This window comes from Theropithecus gelada, chromosome X (assembly GCF_003255815.1).
Source record: "Theropithecus gelada isolate Dixy chromosome X, Tgel_1.0, whole genome shotgun sequence".
NCBI lineage: Eukaryota > Metazoa > Chordata > Mammalia > Primates > Cercopithecidae > Theropithecus > Theropithecus gelada.
Window position 1 is genome coordinate 108,852,925 of NC_037689.1, and position 18,361 is coordinate 108,871,285.

At 40.3% G+C, this 18,361-nt stretch overlaps 1 protein-coding gene across 2 annotated transcripts in view; it reads left to right on the plus strand.

Annotated features, from left to right (window-relative positions):
- Positions 1-8,477: 8,477 nt before the first annotated feature.
- The window catches only part of PAK3 (p21 (RAC1) activated kinase 3), a 286,207-nt gene continuing 276,323 nt past the window's right edge, over positions 8,478-18,361 (plus strand). Inside the window, exon 1 of one of the 2 annotated variants that reach the window (XM_025373283.1) lies at positions 8,478-8,865. The gene's annotated coding sequence lies outside the window, so the exon portion shown is untranslated. The remainder of the gene's footprint in view (positions 8,866-18,361) is intronic. The other variant, XM_025373282.1, reaches the window with a different exon arrangement.

An 18,361-nucleotide genomic window follows, 5' to 3' on the forward strand; every position in this document is an offset into this window, starting at 1 on the left:
TCAAATATAATATTTCTGACTAATTAATTCTGAGCCTTCCTTCTAGTGTGAAAGCTTTAAGTCTATTCATTTCCCCCTTAATATCACTTTGGCTAATCTCATAAGTTTTGATATGTAGTATTTTCATTATCTTTCAGTTCTAAGTATTCAGTTCCAAATCTAATTTTCGTTATGATTTTTCACCTGTAAATTTTATAATATTGTTTTAAGTTGCTATAAATGGAATTTTTGTAGTCACGTTTTTAGACCGATTTATAAGTTAATTGTAATTAGAGAAGGTGGTGTGATATGTTACCAATCTTTGAAATTTGTTTAAACTAACTTTAAACAATGTTTATGTATGTTCCAGATGTGCTTGAAAATAATGTGTATTCTCTAATTGTTTGCTGGAATTGTCTATATATGTCTATTATCCTAGCTTGTTAATTATACTGTTCAAATCTTTTATATCTTCACCAATATTTTTCTGCTTGATTTATCAGTTGTTAAGAAAGATGCGTTAAAATCTCCCACTGTGATACAGAGTTTTCTAATTCCTCCTTGTTGATTTGTCAAATTTTGTTAAAAAATTGTTTTGAGAGTCTTCAGCTACATTGGGGTTCTAGTGCCACAGTGGCTAGCAGCCCTGCTCCAACGGGAAATGAAGAAGAGTTGGACATGGTTGTTTACAGTGTGTCTTTCAGGGGATACTTCTTTAACCTCGTGGAAGGCCTAATGCCTAGTTGTTCAACCTGTGAACAGGGCGTCCCTCACAGAGAAACTTGTTTATACTGGCAGATGCCTCTGTGGCTCTTGTCTGACCTGTGTTTAGTTTATCCTGCCTGATCATCACTTTGGTGCTAGGAGCACAACCTTGTGTTCCCCCAGGAATCCCAGGGAAAACTCACCCAGGAGTTGATTCTGAGGCAACATAAAATTATAAGTATTCATTATAATATGTTAATAGGAGATTACACAAGTAGAATTGCTGTATTTTACTGGTCAATTTACTTTTCCCATTATGAAATGACTCTATTTATCTCTTGTAATCCTTTCACCTTAAATATTAAAATCCGATATTAAAATAGCTACTTCAACTTTCTTTTGGTTGGTTTTTGCCTAGTAGAATTTTTTTGATTCTTTGACATTCAGTCTTTCTGTATCCTTACATTGAAATATAAATGAAGGTATTTATCTTATAAACAGTATACAACCGAATGTTTGCTATAGTTTGGATTATGATGTGTTTGCCCTCTAAATCTCATGTTAAAATTTAATCCCCAGTGTGTCAGTGTTGGGAAGTGGGACCTAGTGGGAGATGTTTGGGTTATAGGGGCAAATCCCTCATGAATCCTGGTAATTAGTGAGTTCTTACTCTATTAGTTCCCATAAGAGCGGTTCTTTAAAAGAACCTGGCACCTCCATCCCACTTCTCTCTCTTGCTTCCTCTCTCCCACCATGTGATACCCGCACATGCCAGCTTCCCTCATCTTCTGCCGTAAGTGGAAGCAGCCAGAGGTCCTCACCACAAGCAGATGCTGGTGCCATGCTACTTGTACAGCCTGCAGAACTTTTCTCAAATAAAACTGTTTTCTTTATAAATTATCCAGTCTTAGGCATTCATTTCCATCTTAGGCATTCATTTAAAGCAACACAAAGACAGACTAAGACAAAAAACTGGTACTGAGAATGAGGTGTTGTTATAAAGATACCTAAAAGTGTGGAAGCAGCTTTAGAGCTGGGTAATAGGCAGAGGTCTAAAGAATTTGGAGGGCTCAGAAGAAGACAGGAAGGCAAGGGAAAGTTTTGGACTTCATAGAGATTGTTTAATTGATTGTGAACAAAATGTTGATAGAAATATAAGCATTACGCTGGGAGCAGTGGCACACACCTGTAATCCCAGCACTTTGGGAGGCTGAGGTGGTAGTAATGCTTGAGGTCAGGAGTTCTAGACCAGCCTGGTCAGCACAGCAAGACCCTGTGTCTACAAAATAAATAAATAAATAAATAAATAAATAAATAAATAAATAAATAAATAAATAATTATCTAGGCATGGTGGTACATGCTTGTAGTCCCACCTACTTTAGAGACTGAGGTGGGAGGATTGCTCGAGCCCAGGAGTTCAAGGCTGCAGTGAGCCATGATGGCACCACTACACTCAGCCTTGGTGACAGGGAGTGAGACCCTATCTCGAAAAATAAGAAAAAAAGAGAGAAACAGGTAGTAAAGGCCATGAAGAGGAGGTCTCAGATGGAAAGAAGAAACTTATTGGGAATTGGAGCAAAAACCACCCATGTATACTATAGGAAATAACTTGGCTGTACTGTGTCCATGCCCTGGGGCTTCTTAGAAGGCCATACTTAAGAATGATGACCTAGGGTTTCTGGTGGTAGAAATTTCTAAATAGCAAGGAATTCAAGAAGTAGCGTGGCTGCTTCTAACAACTTACAATCAGATGTGGCAGCAAAATAATGTCCTAAAGGTGGAATTAATAATTAACAGGGAAGCGGGGCATAAAAATTTGGAAAATTTACAGCCTGGCTATGTGTTAGAGAAGAACAGAGATTTTTAAATAGAGCAATCCAAGGGTACTATGGGCAACAACTAACTAGAGAGATTAGCAAAGATAAAAGGGAGTTGGGTGCTAATAGTTGGAACAATGGAAAAAGGGCCCCAAAAGATTTCAGAAATCTTTGAAGCCTCCCCTCCCATAGGCCCAGAGGCCTAAAAGGAAAGAATGGTTTCAGAGAACAGGCTAGGAGTGCTGCTTCCCTGCATTCCCACCCCTCCAGCTCCACTCAAGGCTCAAAGGGTCCCAGGTACTGCTTGGGCCAACACTCTGAAGGGTGCAAGATGTAAGCCTTGGCAGCATCTACATGGTACTAGGTCTGCAGGTGCACAGAATGCTACAGCCATGGAGGCTTGGCAGCTTCCACCTAGATTTTAGAGGATGTATTAGAAAGCCTGGGAGTGCAGGCAGGAACCTACTGCACGGGCAGAGCTGTCACAGAGAGTATCCACCAGGGCAGTGCCCAGTGGAGCTGTGGTAACAGGTCTGCTGCCCTCCAGACCTCAGAATTATAGAGCCACAGGTAGTGAGTCATCCTAGTTTGGAAAAGTTGCAAGTACCAGACTCAAATCCATGAGACCAGCCACGTGGGCTGTTCCCAGGAAAGCCATAGGGGTAAGACTGCTTTAGGCCTCAGGAGTCCTTGCAACAGTGTACCCAGGATGTGAGACATAGGGTCAAAGGTGATTATTTTGGAGCTGTAAGATTTACTTCTGCCAGGCTGAGTTTCATACTTGCGTGGGGCCTGTTACCTCTTTCTTTTGGCCAATTTCTTCCTTTTGGAATGGGAGTGTTTACCCAATGTCTGCTTCACCATTGTATCTTGGAAGTAAATCATTTGTTTTTGATTTTACAAGCTCACAGCTGTAAGAAACTTACCTTGAGTCTCAGATGAGACTTTGGACTTTGGACTTTTTAGTTGGTGCTGGAGCAAGTTAAGACTATTATGATGGAGTGATTGTATTTTGTATGTGAGAAGGACATAAGATTTGGGGGACCAAGGTTGGAATGCTATAGTTTGGATATGGTGTGTTTAACCCCTCTAAATCTCATGTTAAAATTTAATCCCCAGTGTGACAGTGCTGGGAGGTGGGGCCTAGTGGGAGGTGTTTGGGTCATGGGGATGGATCCCTCATGAATGTTTGGTGCTATCCTCACAGTAATAAGTGAGCACTCTATTAGTTCTTGTTAGACCTGGTACTTACTTAAAAAGAACTTGGCATCTCCCCTTACTCACCATGTGATTTTTGCACTCACCATCTCCTGCCATGTGTGGAAGCAGCTGGAGGCCCTCACCAGAAGCAGGTGCTGGCACTTTGCTTCTTGCACACCCTGCAGAATTGTGAGCCACATAAACTTATTTTCTTTAGAAATTACCCTGCGTCAGGTATTACTTTATGGCAACACAAAAAATTGACTAAAACAATGTTGTTCTTTTATTCACTCTGATAATCCTTAACATTTTAATTGATATATTTAATCCATTTAGCTTTATAGCAATTACTAATCTATTTGGATTTATTCCTACCCTCTTCATATGTGCCTTTTATTTGTTCCATTTTATATTTCATTTTCCTACTCTTATTTTTTTGACTTATTTCGAATTAAGCTTTTTTCCATTTTTTAATTCAATTTTTCCCTCTGCTTATTTCAAAGTTACATGTTTTATGTCTATGCTTTTGTTGATTACTCTTGCTATTTTAACATGAATACTTTAAAAAGTCTAAAATTAATTGTTTTCCATTTTCTTCATAATTTAACTTTCTAAGGGACCACTCATACCACCCACACTCACCATGTATCACTTCCAACATAGAAATCTGAAAACCATGGGTTATGTAGCACTCGTTCCACAAGGCTTCAACTTTTCCTAGCTTTGCAAAGAGATATGTGCTTAAAAATTATTACTCGATTTTGTAGATCAAAAAATTGGGTCCTGAAACAATCAAAGGACTTGTCTGTAAAATTAAGTCATCTAATCAAGAAAGGAAACCAGGGTTTGAAATTATTTTTCCAATTGTGAAATTCAGGAGATTGCCTGGGGAAACTGTTTTTCCATATTTATTTGTTTATTTATTTTCACAATTTTGATATACGTTGACACCTAGTTCTCCAGGAAAGTTATGCTAATTTACACAGAGAAGTACTTGGAGTCCCTGGTCAATAGAATTCCGAGTTCCTTCCTTCCAATACTTAGAGAACAGGAACCATGTCTTTTTTCACATTTGTATTATGGAACATTTCAAACATATACAGAAGTAAAGAGAGTAGACAATAAATCTCGTGAGAATTTTCTAATCCCAAATAACTGTCAATGCTTAAACAGAAAACATGAAGATAAAACAAAGCAAAGCAAACTTAGAGTTGGGTTTTTAATTTTATTTTTTAAAGATCAGATTATTTTAAATCTTTTCTGTGTTTTGAGATTACAATAAAGCCTTAATTAGTAGGACTCTAATAAACTGGAAACTTTCACTGACTAGATTCTCTTTTGGTTCTCTCTGTTTTAAGAAAAGGTTTATTATAATCTACTAATAACAGGGATTTATTCTAAAATTTGATTCAATGAGTGATCTAGACTCTCTCCACCCTCAGTTTACTCTCATATCTCTAATATTATTTCCAGTTTTAGGTGCTTAGCATAACAAAGACCATTCTTCATGTCAATCTTGCTTAAAGTGGCCTCAGGATGAAGCTACTAGGAAAAAAAATAACTAGTGAGGAGAAAGACAAAAGAAGCAAAAAGAAGACTGCGCCTTCCTTCCTCACTTCTATTCTTGTTTTCATGCCATTCCCATATACCTGAAAAAATGTTTCAAATATCAGTTTCTAAGCAATTGCTCCTAGTTTTCTTCTTGGCTGATGGAGTATCACAGTGTGGTGGAAAAAGCTCTGTGCTTGGAATTCAAGTCATGGCTCTCTTCTTTGAGGTATGTGCTGTTGGGAAAGTCACTTAACTTTTCTGAGCCTTTGTTTAATCACTTGCAAAACAAAGGGGTTGAACTGGAGTAACTAATGCCTCTTAGTGTTCTCCGTTTCTGTTGTGTCATAAATTAGAATTCCCAAAGTCTGGTTTTATTCCTGGAGAGTCTCATACCAAATATGATTTGAAGGCATTCAAAGCATTTGTATCATCCACAATGCCTGAACTTCTATCATTAGTGATCCATTCATTTTGCTGGGTTTAGCATTGTCTCCTCCTGTTAGTCTTTCTTTTGAGAAGAAAAGCATGTAAAGGCACTTCTTTGTGAATGCATTACTCACATGGCTCTTTCCCTGGCTTAGAAAGTAGAGATTTTGATGTCTAGAGGTTGGAAGTGGGAAGGAAAGGGTGAAACACAGAGAGACTGGAAGGTTATCAGAGACAGATTTCATCTCCTTCATAATTTTTCTGCAGCTTGGCTCTGAGCATTGTTATGACTCAACCTCCTCTGTGCTTGGCAAGGCTCAAACAAGACGAGGTCCTATTTGGTAGCAGATTGGAACAGGGAGTCCCTGGCTGAGTATCAGATTCAGGTATTTTTGACAGATTCTGAATGGAGTTCTTTATTAGGTCTTTTGATCAACAGGAATTTGTTTAGAGGAGACAAAACATCTCTTTAAGTAAAACACGTACATTGTTGCAGAGCCATTAACAGGCATATCCTCCCATTCAATCACAGTAGCCACGAATGGCAAGAATCTGGGTCATAATCCATCACCCAATCTTTTTTTTTTTTTCTCTCTCTCTCTCTCTTTTGAGACGGAGTCTCGCTCTGTCACCCAGGCTGGTGTGCAGTGGCGCGATCTCGGCTCACTGCAAGCTCCGCCTCCCGGGTTCACGCCATTCTCCTGCCTCAGCCTCCCGAGTAGCTGGGACTACAGGCGCCCGCCACCACGCCTGGCTAATTTTTTTGTATTTTTAGTAGAGATGGGGTTTCACCGTGTTAGCCAAGATGATCTCAATCTCCTGACCTCATGATCCGCCCGCCTCGGCCTTCCAAAGTGCTGTGATTACAGGCGTGAGCCACTGCGCCCCGCCGACCACCACCCAGTCTTAAGTGTCCTCTCTTCATTATCCTCTTCTGGTCCCATTCTCTTCTAAGTTCCATGTTGGTCCTCAATATTGTAGAGAATGTCTCATCTTTACTTGTTTATCATGCCTATTTCCTGTCACCAACACTTTATCTCTCCTATCCCAGAGAAAAGCAATCTGTTCCTCTGCATTCCCTCAATGTTGGGACACTATTAGCAATAAATCATTTCTGCCTTTAATGAAGAAAGATTCATTAATGAAGTTGTTGTTTTATTTTCTCTAATAATAACATTTATTGTTTTCTTGAGCCTTGCTGTATCTCAAGCACTTGCATCACTTCATTTCATTCTCACACCCCTACACACACTTTAGAGGGGAAGCCATTGATATTGGGTCCTCTTCCAAGGTTTTCCAACTAAGGCTGCCTGTCTCCAGAGTCTAGCTTTTGTCCACTGCACTAACCTGCCTCTCTTGTTTAATATCCACATGCTTGAGACTGCCCAGGCTGGTGTGTAGGAGATAGGTTTCCTCCATGGATGGCAAACAATGATTCGTTCCCATGACTTAGAGGAGAGAGATCTAGCTTGTGGGGGAATCATTTACAAGTTTCTCACCCTGGGAAACTCAGACTCTTTTCTTATTTTCTTTTCTGCAACTTCATTTCAAATTTTTCCTGCAGTAGCTGGTAGCAGAATCAAAGGAATAATTATGTGTGCTGATTGGGGTCTGAGGCCTAAAAGTTAATTCTTTTTTGTCTACTGATTTATGGATTGCATCTGAATGTATCAATTTAACTGAAAACATTTTTTAAACTCTCATTTTAGTTAGCAATTTCAACTTCCTTCACTAAACCATTACTTCCAACATGAATATGAAGGTTCTTTCATATTCATGAAAATAGATGAATCTGAAGGTTCTTTCCAAGATATAATTTTAAAAAAGAACTTTGGCCTGGAAATCCAAAGGCCTGGGTTCCAGTTCTGGATCTGCCACTTATTAGCATGTAATTCTAGGCACATCCACTTAATCATGCTGAACTCTAGTTTCTTATCTGTAACATGAGAATAATGATATCTTCTATGCCTAATTTAAAGAGATGCTACGGTAGGGAAGTTGTTATTAGAAAGTGCTTCGTAAATCTCAAAGTACTCAACAAGCATAAGCCATTAGGCAAGATGAAGCAAAATGCTATGCTGAAAAGATCAAGAGTAGGAAGGAGATTTTCATCAGGGCTCCAAACACCAAGAATGGAATCATGAGGGAAGTTTGTGTCTCTGACAATTGGTTTCTTACGTTAGCTTTAGGGATGCAGGTTCAAACTGGATCTCCAACTGGATCCGTGATCACCTTCAACCCTCTGATCCCCAAGAAACCAGTCCTGGTCCTCATCTAAACCGAGTACCCCATTCCTAGAGGAAAAATGGTGAGAAAGTTAGGTGACCCCTTGTCACCAGAGAAGCCAGGGACCACGGTAATGTTGATTGGATAAACTGACTAAAAAGTAGAGAATTAATTTTATGCCACTTGGTTACAGGGACAGAGATATTGCAATGGAAGGAAATAGAGGAGAAAGGGTAGGATGTAAATGCTGTATGAAGTTATAGGCACTCCAACTCATAAATGTCGATCACAGTGAACACAGAAATTATATTCTGACTAGTCCAGACAGTGCCCAGCACAGTGTGAGTGCTCACTCAATGCAAAGTGATGGTGATGGTAACTGTCCTGGTCTCTTTCCTTTCTCCTTGGCTATAGGGTTTTCAGAGATATGTGTGGATGCAAGCTACCAGTGCCCAGAAAGAAGATTGAAGGAAGGGATACGGGCACCTTCTCCCCGCCCTCGCTCCCCACAGCCCCCATCCCCCTGACCCAAACAGTCAGGCTTGAGAGACTGGAAGGGTTTCACTTCCGCCTGGCTGCAGGAACCACAAGTTCCAGACTAGGTCTTAATTGGAATAATCACAGTCAAAATACACCCAGATGCTCTCACACACCCAGACGCGCGCGCATCCCCCGGCCATGGGGCGCACGTGAGCCCGCACCCCGCGCACCCAGCCCTGCCTGTCGCCAGAGCATCCTCAGCAGCTGCCACCGAAGCAGCCTCCTCCTTCTCTCTTCCTCCTCCTCCTACCACCGCCGCCGCCACCGCCGCTTCGGCTGTGATCTCCTATCCCCTCTCGTCCTCCTTCCTCCCCCAGTTCCTGCTCCTCCTCCCATCCCCTGCTCCTCCTGCCCAGCAGCGAAGGGCAGAACCCTGGGCTGCCACTGTCCTTCGCTCTGACCAAGAAGAGGCTGGAACAGGTCTGTGCATGGGAGGGGGGGCGCTTTGTTGCGGGCTGCTGGAGGGCACGGGGCTGGAGGGAGGGTAGATTATTTCTCAGTTTTCAGTCTTGCTCTATGAATAGATGGAGGGCGAAAGGTTGGGAAGGCAGCTGGTTCCCTTTGCCAGATCGCCTTCCTTTTTGGTTCATGGCGAGAGAGCACTGAAGCTGCCCGGACTCCTGCCCCCGCCCACCCCTGAAGCTCTCTTTCTTTGCGTCCCTACTCCCTGCATCCACTTCCCGGGGCTGAGCTTTCTCTTGTTCAGGAAGCTCAGGGATGGGGGCGGGGAGAGATGGATGGAGATGATCCAGCGGGGCACCTGGGTGCCTGGGGCTTTGTTACATACAACAAAACCGGTCCTCATCAGCTTCCAGCTCCAGGCTAGGCTGCAGTCCGCCAGCAATGTGGGGTGTGGGTCGGGCCGACTAGGGAAGCGAGAGAATGTGAGAGGGCACTCCCTGTATGTGACGGCACACAGGAATGCAGGGGTGTGTGTCGTGGAGATGGTGTGGGTTTTGTGTGGAATTCAGTGAGTGCGAGTTGTAGTGGTGTGTGTGTGTGTGTGTGTCTGCGCCATGGGGCTGGGCTACTCTTGGCATTACATGTCCTTGAGTCTCATTCCATGCCAAGCCAGACTGCAGCAACACGCAGGTGGATCAGGTCCAACCTGTTCTGCCCACATTGGGAGGATAATGATCGTTTTCAAAGTGATGGAAATCCCCCCAGCTGGGACTGTTGCTTAGGACTTTCCGGATGCAGAATTTCGAGCCAGGTTGACCAAGCCCTACTAGATAGCGTTATTGTTCTCCCAAAGATGCCCAACTTTCTTAGCAGGTTTTCCTCTCTCAGCCAATGAGGATCCAAAGCTCTTACAGTGATCCCTGCAGTGCCTTCCCACACCCATTTTAATTAGCGGATCCTAATTTCTTCAGGTCTTACTTACTACAATGAAGTTAGTGGTGTGCTAGGATATAGTTCTATGTTTGAACTAAAAAGAACAAACTAAATGCACCTATGTGTTAGTCATGAATTTGATATAGAGGTGTTTTTTTTCTTTCTTGAATTATAAGGTATGAACTGGTATGGCCACTTTTTAATCAAAGAAAGAAGAGATCAATAAAACACTTTTATTTGTGGTTTTCATAAAGCATTGTTATTCAGGGTTCAAAAATATACAGCTAAAGATAGCGATTAATCAAACAGCAGATATTTTTTGCATACCTGCTATGTGTTAGTAACGTCAAGTATTGAAAGTATAGAAATGAATAAAACATCATCTCAGCTCACAGGGAGTGCACAGTCTGGTAGGCAAGATAGAGTGTGTAAACAGACAATTAGAATAAAGTATGACAAGGGGCAGGCAGGGTATTGTGGGAGCCTGAGGGAGGTTTGCCTGATTGGGAATGGGGGTTATGATCAAGAAAGTCTTCATGGGCAAGGTGACATTTGAGTTGAGTCTTGAAGAATTGATTCACCAGGTTACTAAGTGGAAAATGGTATTCTAAGTTGAAAGAATGGCATGTATGAAGGTAGAGAGGTCACAGTTAAGTGAGACTGCAGGGAGTCCTTGGAGGTGTGACTGCCAAATTCTCAACAAACTCAGAATGGTTCTTTCTGGTTTGGAGTGATGATTGGTGGCAAATCAAAAAACAAACAAACAAACAAACAAACAAACAAACAAACAAAAAAACCAGTATTGCAGATTGATAAAGATCACAACACATCTATATCTTAGGAAACATCTGGCTCATTTATTAATATTAGTGTGTTTTGCTTTAAACAAATCTGATATATGTAAATGTGAGAGTGCAAGGCAAATGAACTAAATGGACAATATTTACATTGCAGAATTTGCTGCTTTACAAAAGGATTCATAATCAGATTATGTTAATTAACAATGCCTCTCTGACCTTTAGTGAATTTCTTTTAACCAAAAATCCATTAACGGAATTTTTCCAATAGTCCATGAATGGATAAAGACAGGTATACCTGCATTACATTTACTTTTTCTGAAAAATTTACCAACTTCAATGCAGGAATTTCCTCTTATTCTGTGGATGTTTAATAAATACTGAAAGAAAATATGAAAATGCTAGTAATGAATATTAAATCTATTGGCTGTGATCTTTTATCATTCAAACTGTATATAAAATAAAAATTAACCTGAACGAGATCTTGAGGAATTTTTACATTTTAGGTACTTTTAGTAGTTTCACTGGTAATTAACAATGGTACAAGATTTCTGTGCTGTATGTTAGTTTTTAAATGGATATATAATGACTGCTCTAATACTTTTGCAATTAAACCAGAACAGGGGCACATTCTGAATCTCTTGTTTTGTTGTGTTGGTGCTGATTGCATTCATAGGCTGATAAATGGCACTGGGAGTGAGACTAAGAGACTGATTATTTTTACTGGAAATGCCTGGTGGCCACAAAATTATGCTAGTTAAGAGTGTGGGTTCTGAGAACCCAAAAATAGCCCTGGGTTCTATTTGAAAGGAATGACAGAAGTAGATGAGCTTGAATGACTTCTTTCCTCATCTGGACAATACCTTGCTGCCAGCGGAGTTGATGGCCTAGGGTACTTTGGGCACATAAAGGTCCTTTGTTCACTGGCTGTCAATACCAGAAGGTATCAGGCAGTATCTCTAAGATACATTCTCCAAAGCTTGGACTGGAATTGAATTGATCTGTCAGCTGTGTTGATGCTCAGGTCTGTCTAGTTACCAGAAAGTGTTTTTTGATGTAGGTTCTAAAGAAGACTAGTCCCATAGAATGTTAGTAGGGCACACCTCCCCCGACCCACACACACACAAACACACAGAGTTTTGTGGTCAAGTTAAGTTTTGGAAATTCTTACTTAAACATAAACAGCTTTGTTTACTGCAGGGCTTCTAAAAGTCTTTACTAGGCTAACGAATATTGTGACTCTCCAGGAGTATAAAATATGCAGCATTTCTCAGTTGGAATTACCCACAGAGTCTGGTGTTCCAACAAGCATTTGGGTCTACTGGTGTTGAGAGAAACATTCTTTGGGTTAAGAGCATTCTCCGCTGAGTTCTGAGTTCAGAGGCTGTCGGCATCTTGCTGGGTAAGCTTGGATGACTCGCTTTACCCCTCCAGGTTTTCCTTCCATCCCCACTCTGTAAAATGAGGCTGATAATCATCATCACTCTCACTGACTGTGATGGTGTGATGACAACTAAGATAATATCTCTGTAAGTATTTTGAGCTGCTTAGAAGAAAGGCTCTATGTAAACTCAAGGTTATTATTAAAGTGAAGTGAAGAATTAAGGCAATTATCCTGATAATGCAGGCCCAAATTCTGTCTTTCTGCTGAGTTATTGGGCAGACTGCCTCATTTCTCCGCTCTGCTTTGACTGCAGAGACCTATCCTCGTTCAATCTTGGCTGACTCAGTTCTCTGGGTTTATTTCCTTTCGCATTCTGAAAATTTCAGCATGACTTTTAATTTCCTGGTCCAGAGGTATCATCAGTACAGCCTTCAGAAAAAGTCCATCAACCTGAACATACATTACTGACCAGAGAACCCTGGAGTTAGGAATTAAGTTTAGTTGGAAAGTTGTTTTTATCCTTCGACTAATTGTCTTTCAGAAGCAGTTGTAAAGGGCCATGTTGAAAGCTAGCTGGTGCAGGATTTCTCTCCAGTATCTCCAACATCCAACCTGGTCTGGAGTCCTGTTTACAGGAGATGCTTCTTGAACAACAGTTTCAGTTGTCCATTTTGTCAATGGGAAGCTGAGGCCACCTTTAAGGAAATTTAAGGGTAAAGGAAATAGCACTCATGTGACTATTGACTCTTCTTGGATCCCTTGACTGCTATTAATTCCCGAAACCTTTTTTTCTTTACAAACTGCCTTGAAAGGAGAATGGAGTTCTTGAGACTTAATGGCTGATAATCATTACAAACTGGGTTTGGGGTAGAGACTGATGCACAAGGCATTCAGTCTCTACCCCAAAATGAATGTCAAGGCATTCGGGTTACTGGTTCTAGAGTACTCTGTTCTCAGATTAGCTCTTCTCTGCATAAAAGCAGCAAGCTTCAGTTGTAATTGGAAGGATTTCTGTTAGCAACAAGAGAGAACCATGTGACTTTAAGACTGTGTGATGCTGTAATGCCAGAGTGAAGTTAATCTCTGTTCTGGAGTGCATAGTGGAGATGCTTGTTCAGTGGGGGACATTCATAGAATGGTAGAGCTACAAATGCCTATGGAAGTTTCTCTGTTGTAAACCTTATGTTTGGATAAGGAAAATGAGGATGGAAGAAGTGAAGTGAGTTGTCTAAGGTCACACAGCTACCACATGACAGAACAGAAGTCATTCTAAGAGTTGAAACTCAGATCTGCTGCCTCCCAGTGTTCTCTTTGACTTAGCTGCCTTCCTGTGTAGTTCAGGGGAGTGAGGGTTGGCTCATTTGGTGGAACTTGGAGGTCATGTCCAGTCCTGAGCAGTGTGGGCTCTCACATAACAGTTTTAGTAGAAGGGTAGGTTTCTAGTGGAGCCCTAAAAGAACATGCTTCTCTCTCTCTGTCTTCATTCCTCTTGAGTGTATAGTTGTCTGATTCACCAAGCCAAGCACCCAGTTGGTAACCTGAGGACTGGATATTCTGCCCAAGATTCATGGTGGATGATGTGATCATCCTAGTCCTTTTACCTTGGTGATTAACAACCATTTCTTGTGTGCCAAGGATCCCCTTGAAAGTCATGAAAGCTACTGATGCACTCCCCAGAGAAGGCCTCTCATGGACATGTGCATGTAATTTCAGGGCCTTGTAGATGGAGAGCTCCTGCTCTGCTTGCTGTTGGTATTGGTATACAGCCTAGGGTCATTGGTAGAAGCTCCCTAAATATGAAAGATTCCCAGAGGTGGAATTGTCAATCTTAACTCGGAGGGAAATGGAAATGCTGGGATGAGCTTTGCGCCAAATAGACAAGGGACAGGGAGTAGAGTGGAATTTCTTATGGGTAAAAGAATGGAATTGAATCCTGAATTTGAGATAAAAATAGAAAAGAATTCAGAGAAATGCAAATCAAAACCACAATGAGATACCATCTCATACCAGTTAGAATGGCAATCATTAAGAAGTCAGGAAACAACAGGTGCTGGAGAGGATGTGGAGAAATAGGAACACTTTTACACTGTTGGTGGGATTGTAAACTAGTTCAACCATTATGGAAAACAGTATGGCGATTCCTCAAGGATCTAGAACTAGAAGTACCATATGACCCAGCCATCCCATTACTGAGTATATACCCAAAGGATTATAAATCATGCTGCTATAAAGACACATGCACACATATATTCATTGCGGCACTATTCACAATAGCAAAGACTTGGAATCAACCCAAATGTCCATCAGTGACAGACTGGATTAAGAAAATGTGGCACATATACACCATGGAATACTATGCAGCCATAAAAAAGGATGAGTTCGTGTCCTTTGTAGGGACATGGATGCAGCTGGAAACCATCATTCTCAGCAAACTATCGCAAAAACAGAAAACCAAACACCGCATGTTCTCACTCATAGGTGGGAACTGAACAATGAGATCACTTGGACTCAGGAAGGGGAACATCACACACTGGGGCCTATTATGGGGGGGGGGGAGGGATTGCATTGGGAGTTATACCTGATGTAAAGGACGAGTTGATGGGTGCTGATGAGTTGATGGGTGCAGCACACCAACATGGCACAAGTATACATATGTAACAAACCTGCACATTATGCACATGGACCCTAGAACTTAAAGTATAATAATGATGATGATAATAATAATAATAATAATAAAAGAAAAAAATAGAAAAGGAATTGAAGTGAGCTAACCATGTCCCCTTCCTTCAACCTTATGAAAGAAAATGAAGTGGGGAAGCTAGGCAGTTGGGAAATTTGGGAGGACTGGGGAGGGAGTCAGTCCAGAAAGGGTGGCAATCATGACATATTTAAATGAAATAAAAATTCTTCCCAAAGAATGAGACAACTCTTTCACTTCTCTCCAGCTTTCTTACCCTAGTCAAACATCTAAATACCAAAAACTCAGGGCTTTGGGTATTAGAAGTTGTCTTAGATTCTGGAACACTGTGTCCTTGAAAAGGACACATTTAAAGGCTGGGAGTAGGGGCTGGACGTTGTGGGGGAGTGGCACAGCATGCCTCTCTTATTTACAAAAGCATTTTTATTATCAAAGAACACATGCTCATTCTTGCTTGTAAAAATAGAGATATGATGTAGAGTGTTCCTTGTCTCTTCAACACTGATCCCCCACCATGTTCACAGGTTGGTATGTATCACGTTGTGCATGTTTTTATGAATATTCACATGTATATATTCATGTACAAAAATAATAAAAGATGTGACCATGTGCTGTTCTACAGAATGCTTTTTACTAAACTATATGTCTGAAGATCTTTTCTTGCCAGTATACATCTAGTTATTTCATTCTTTTTTTTTTTTTATTTTACTTTAAGTTCTGGGATACATATGCAGAATGTGCAGGTTTGTTACATAGGTATACATGTGCCATGGTGGTTTGCTGCACCTATCAACCCATCATCTAGGTTTTAAGCCCCACATGCATTAGGTATTTGTCCTAATGCTCTCCTTCCCCTTGTCCCCCAACCCCCGACAGGCCCCAGTGTGTGATGTTTCCCTCCCTGTGTTCTTATTCTTATAAATAACTGCATAGTATTCTATTACATAATTGTAATATAATCTCTTTAATCCAACCTTTGTTGATTAATTTTTGCATTATTTTTGATTATTTTTACATTATTAAATATTGACGCAATGTACCTTCTTGTACATACATCTCTGCATACCATTGTGAGCAATTCTATCATATAAATTTAAAGTAGTAAAGTTGCTGGTTTGGAGTTTGATTTGCACATTTTTGATTTTAATAGAGCCTGCCAAACTGCCTCCCAGAAAGGCCATCACAATTTACCTTCCCATCAACAATGGCCATTTCTCCACACTCTTCCTCATCAATTTCAGATATTATTGATCTTTTTAATCTTAGACAATGTGAAGGCTGAAAAAAAAACTCCCTTCTCTTTGCATGTCATTGAATACTAGTGAGGTTGAACATCTTTTCATGTGTTTTTTGGCCATCTGTATTTCTTCTGTGTTGCCATTTCATATCCTTTGCCTGTTTTTCTTTTGAGTTGTTCTTTCTGCTTCTGATAACTTAGGTATCATTATTTTGAGTTGTTCTTTCTGCTTCTGATAATGAGGATCTCTAAATATTTTGGATAGTAACCATTTAACTGTTCTCTATGTTGTACATATATTAAGCAGTTTATCATTTGTCTTTTAACTTTGATTTTGATGTCTTTCACTGTACAGAAATGTTTATGATTTTTTTAAAAATCACAATTTTCAATCTATTCCTTTATAAGCAAACAATGCCACAATTGGATATCCTTGCACTACATCATATACAGTTGACTCATCATCTCCTTAAGATAAATTCTTAGGATTAGATTTTTTTCAGTTAATATTTTTCTAGATATTGCCAAATTGCTTTCTAAAATGTTTCTAGCAAGTTATACTCCAACTACAGTGTATACAAGTACATTTTCCCCCTCCTCCTGATGTCTTCTGATAATTCAGGTTTTGGCTCTTAAATCAAATGCTAGGCTGCAATTCATATTTGACTGGGAGGAAAGGAAAGGCTGGGAAAGGCTGGGAGCAGAAATCCCTAACTGCACATGGAACACCTGTAATACATGTTTCACCTTCAATTATTTAAGTAAACATGCTCGTTAATTCATTTTCAACTAGAACTGTGTCGAAAGCATTTTCCAACGTTTAATTCCTCTAAATTCACAGTGAAATGAATGACCATTTATGGTCATCTCTGCTGGCAGCATCCGCATCAGCAGGCAATGATGAACTAACTTTAGAGCTGTATCTCATCTTAAGACACTTGGAAAAAATCTACTGCTGCATCTTCACTGATCTCTGAGGTCAGCTAGATTGGTTCCATAACTTTCTGAAGGCTGAAAGTAGGAATCAGTTTCTATCTAACTTGGTTTCCTGCAAAGAGGACAAGTTTGAGGTCCTCCCATGAGAAGATATTCTAACAGAAATAAACAGTGATGTCACCCTCTGCAAAGGGAATAGTGGCAAACAAGTACGGGTGTAGCTTTTCCCCTCACTCTGCCTGGGCTTGCTTCATCTTATTGTGCCTGTTTTCTGCCAGTATTCAGATATGGTCAAGGGTATTTTGGTGTGTGCTTTAGGCCAAAGGTAGGGTCTGTGGATTAGAAGATGGAAGTCTGAGTGGTAGTTTATGCAGCATATGAATATCTTTTGTCTGAAGAGCACAGTAGCAGCCTAAAATCCTTTGGAGGTGGCAGGGCAATGGGGAAACATGAAAAAGTGGTGATAGTTGTTGCTTACCCATTTTACAGATGGAGAACACATCTGGAAAGGAGAAATGCTCCAAAAGTTGGACACTGCTGGAAAAGGATTCTGGCATACCCCCTAACACTTGCTAGCTAAAGATTTGGCAACTTCTCTCCTCTAGGGATATATGTAGGTGCCTTTAAAGTGAAGCTTCCCAATTTGGTTGTTTAATAATGCCCTTTGTACTTACCCATCATTCACTTTACCTAGTGCGGTACTGACACAGCCCACCCCAGGGATGCTTTTGAGCTGTCAGAAGATGGGTGGATTATTGTCCCCAAAGGAGTAATTTGGATTACTTGAACTATTGACATTTATGAGTTGTGGTTTTCCACTTACCTCAAAATCTTGGTATTTGGCAAATGGCTTTAGATTGTATCTAATGTTTGTCTTTTTTTTTCTCCTTTTTAAGGGTTTGGACTAGAGTAAGCATAGTTCACAGAGGAAATGATGCCCAGATAATATAATTATCAAATTTTGCTGCCTTGAAAAAAGTGGTTTTAGTTTTTATGCTAATGAATGTCCTGTTTTAAAGCTAGCATTTCTCTTTTTAATTGCCAAATAATTTAAAATTGAAACATCATAGCCACAAATAAGGATTCTATGCATAAATCACATGATATATTTATACTTTTTGATGGTTATAAGAGGAAAGGTCATCTTTCTTTTTAAAACTATGCTTGCTGCTTTAAGTAGAATTGGGAATTGTCATGTTTTTCTTTTCTAATAAACTATTCTGCAAAGGTAACATTGTTTTTTTAGCTCTGATTAGAACTGGGAAGGGATGTCTGACTCCATACTTAATCCAAAAATAAAAACCTCATTAACAAAGAGGCAAAGAGAGTCAGTAAACGGAACTTACATTAAATTGGGAGGCAGAAGTCCAGGGTTCGAGTTCCGGTTTTGTTATTAATTAGCTGTGTGACCCTGAACTAGAGCTTAAATGTCTCTGAGCCTCAGATTCCTGACATATAAAATAAGAGCATCGTTAGGAATCAATAATCCATATTGCAATTCCTTCACCTTAAACAAGGCATTCTCATCT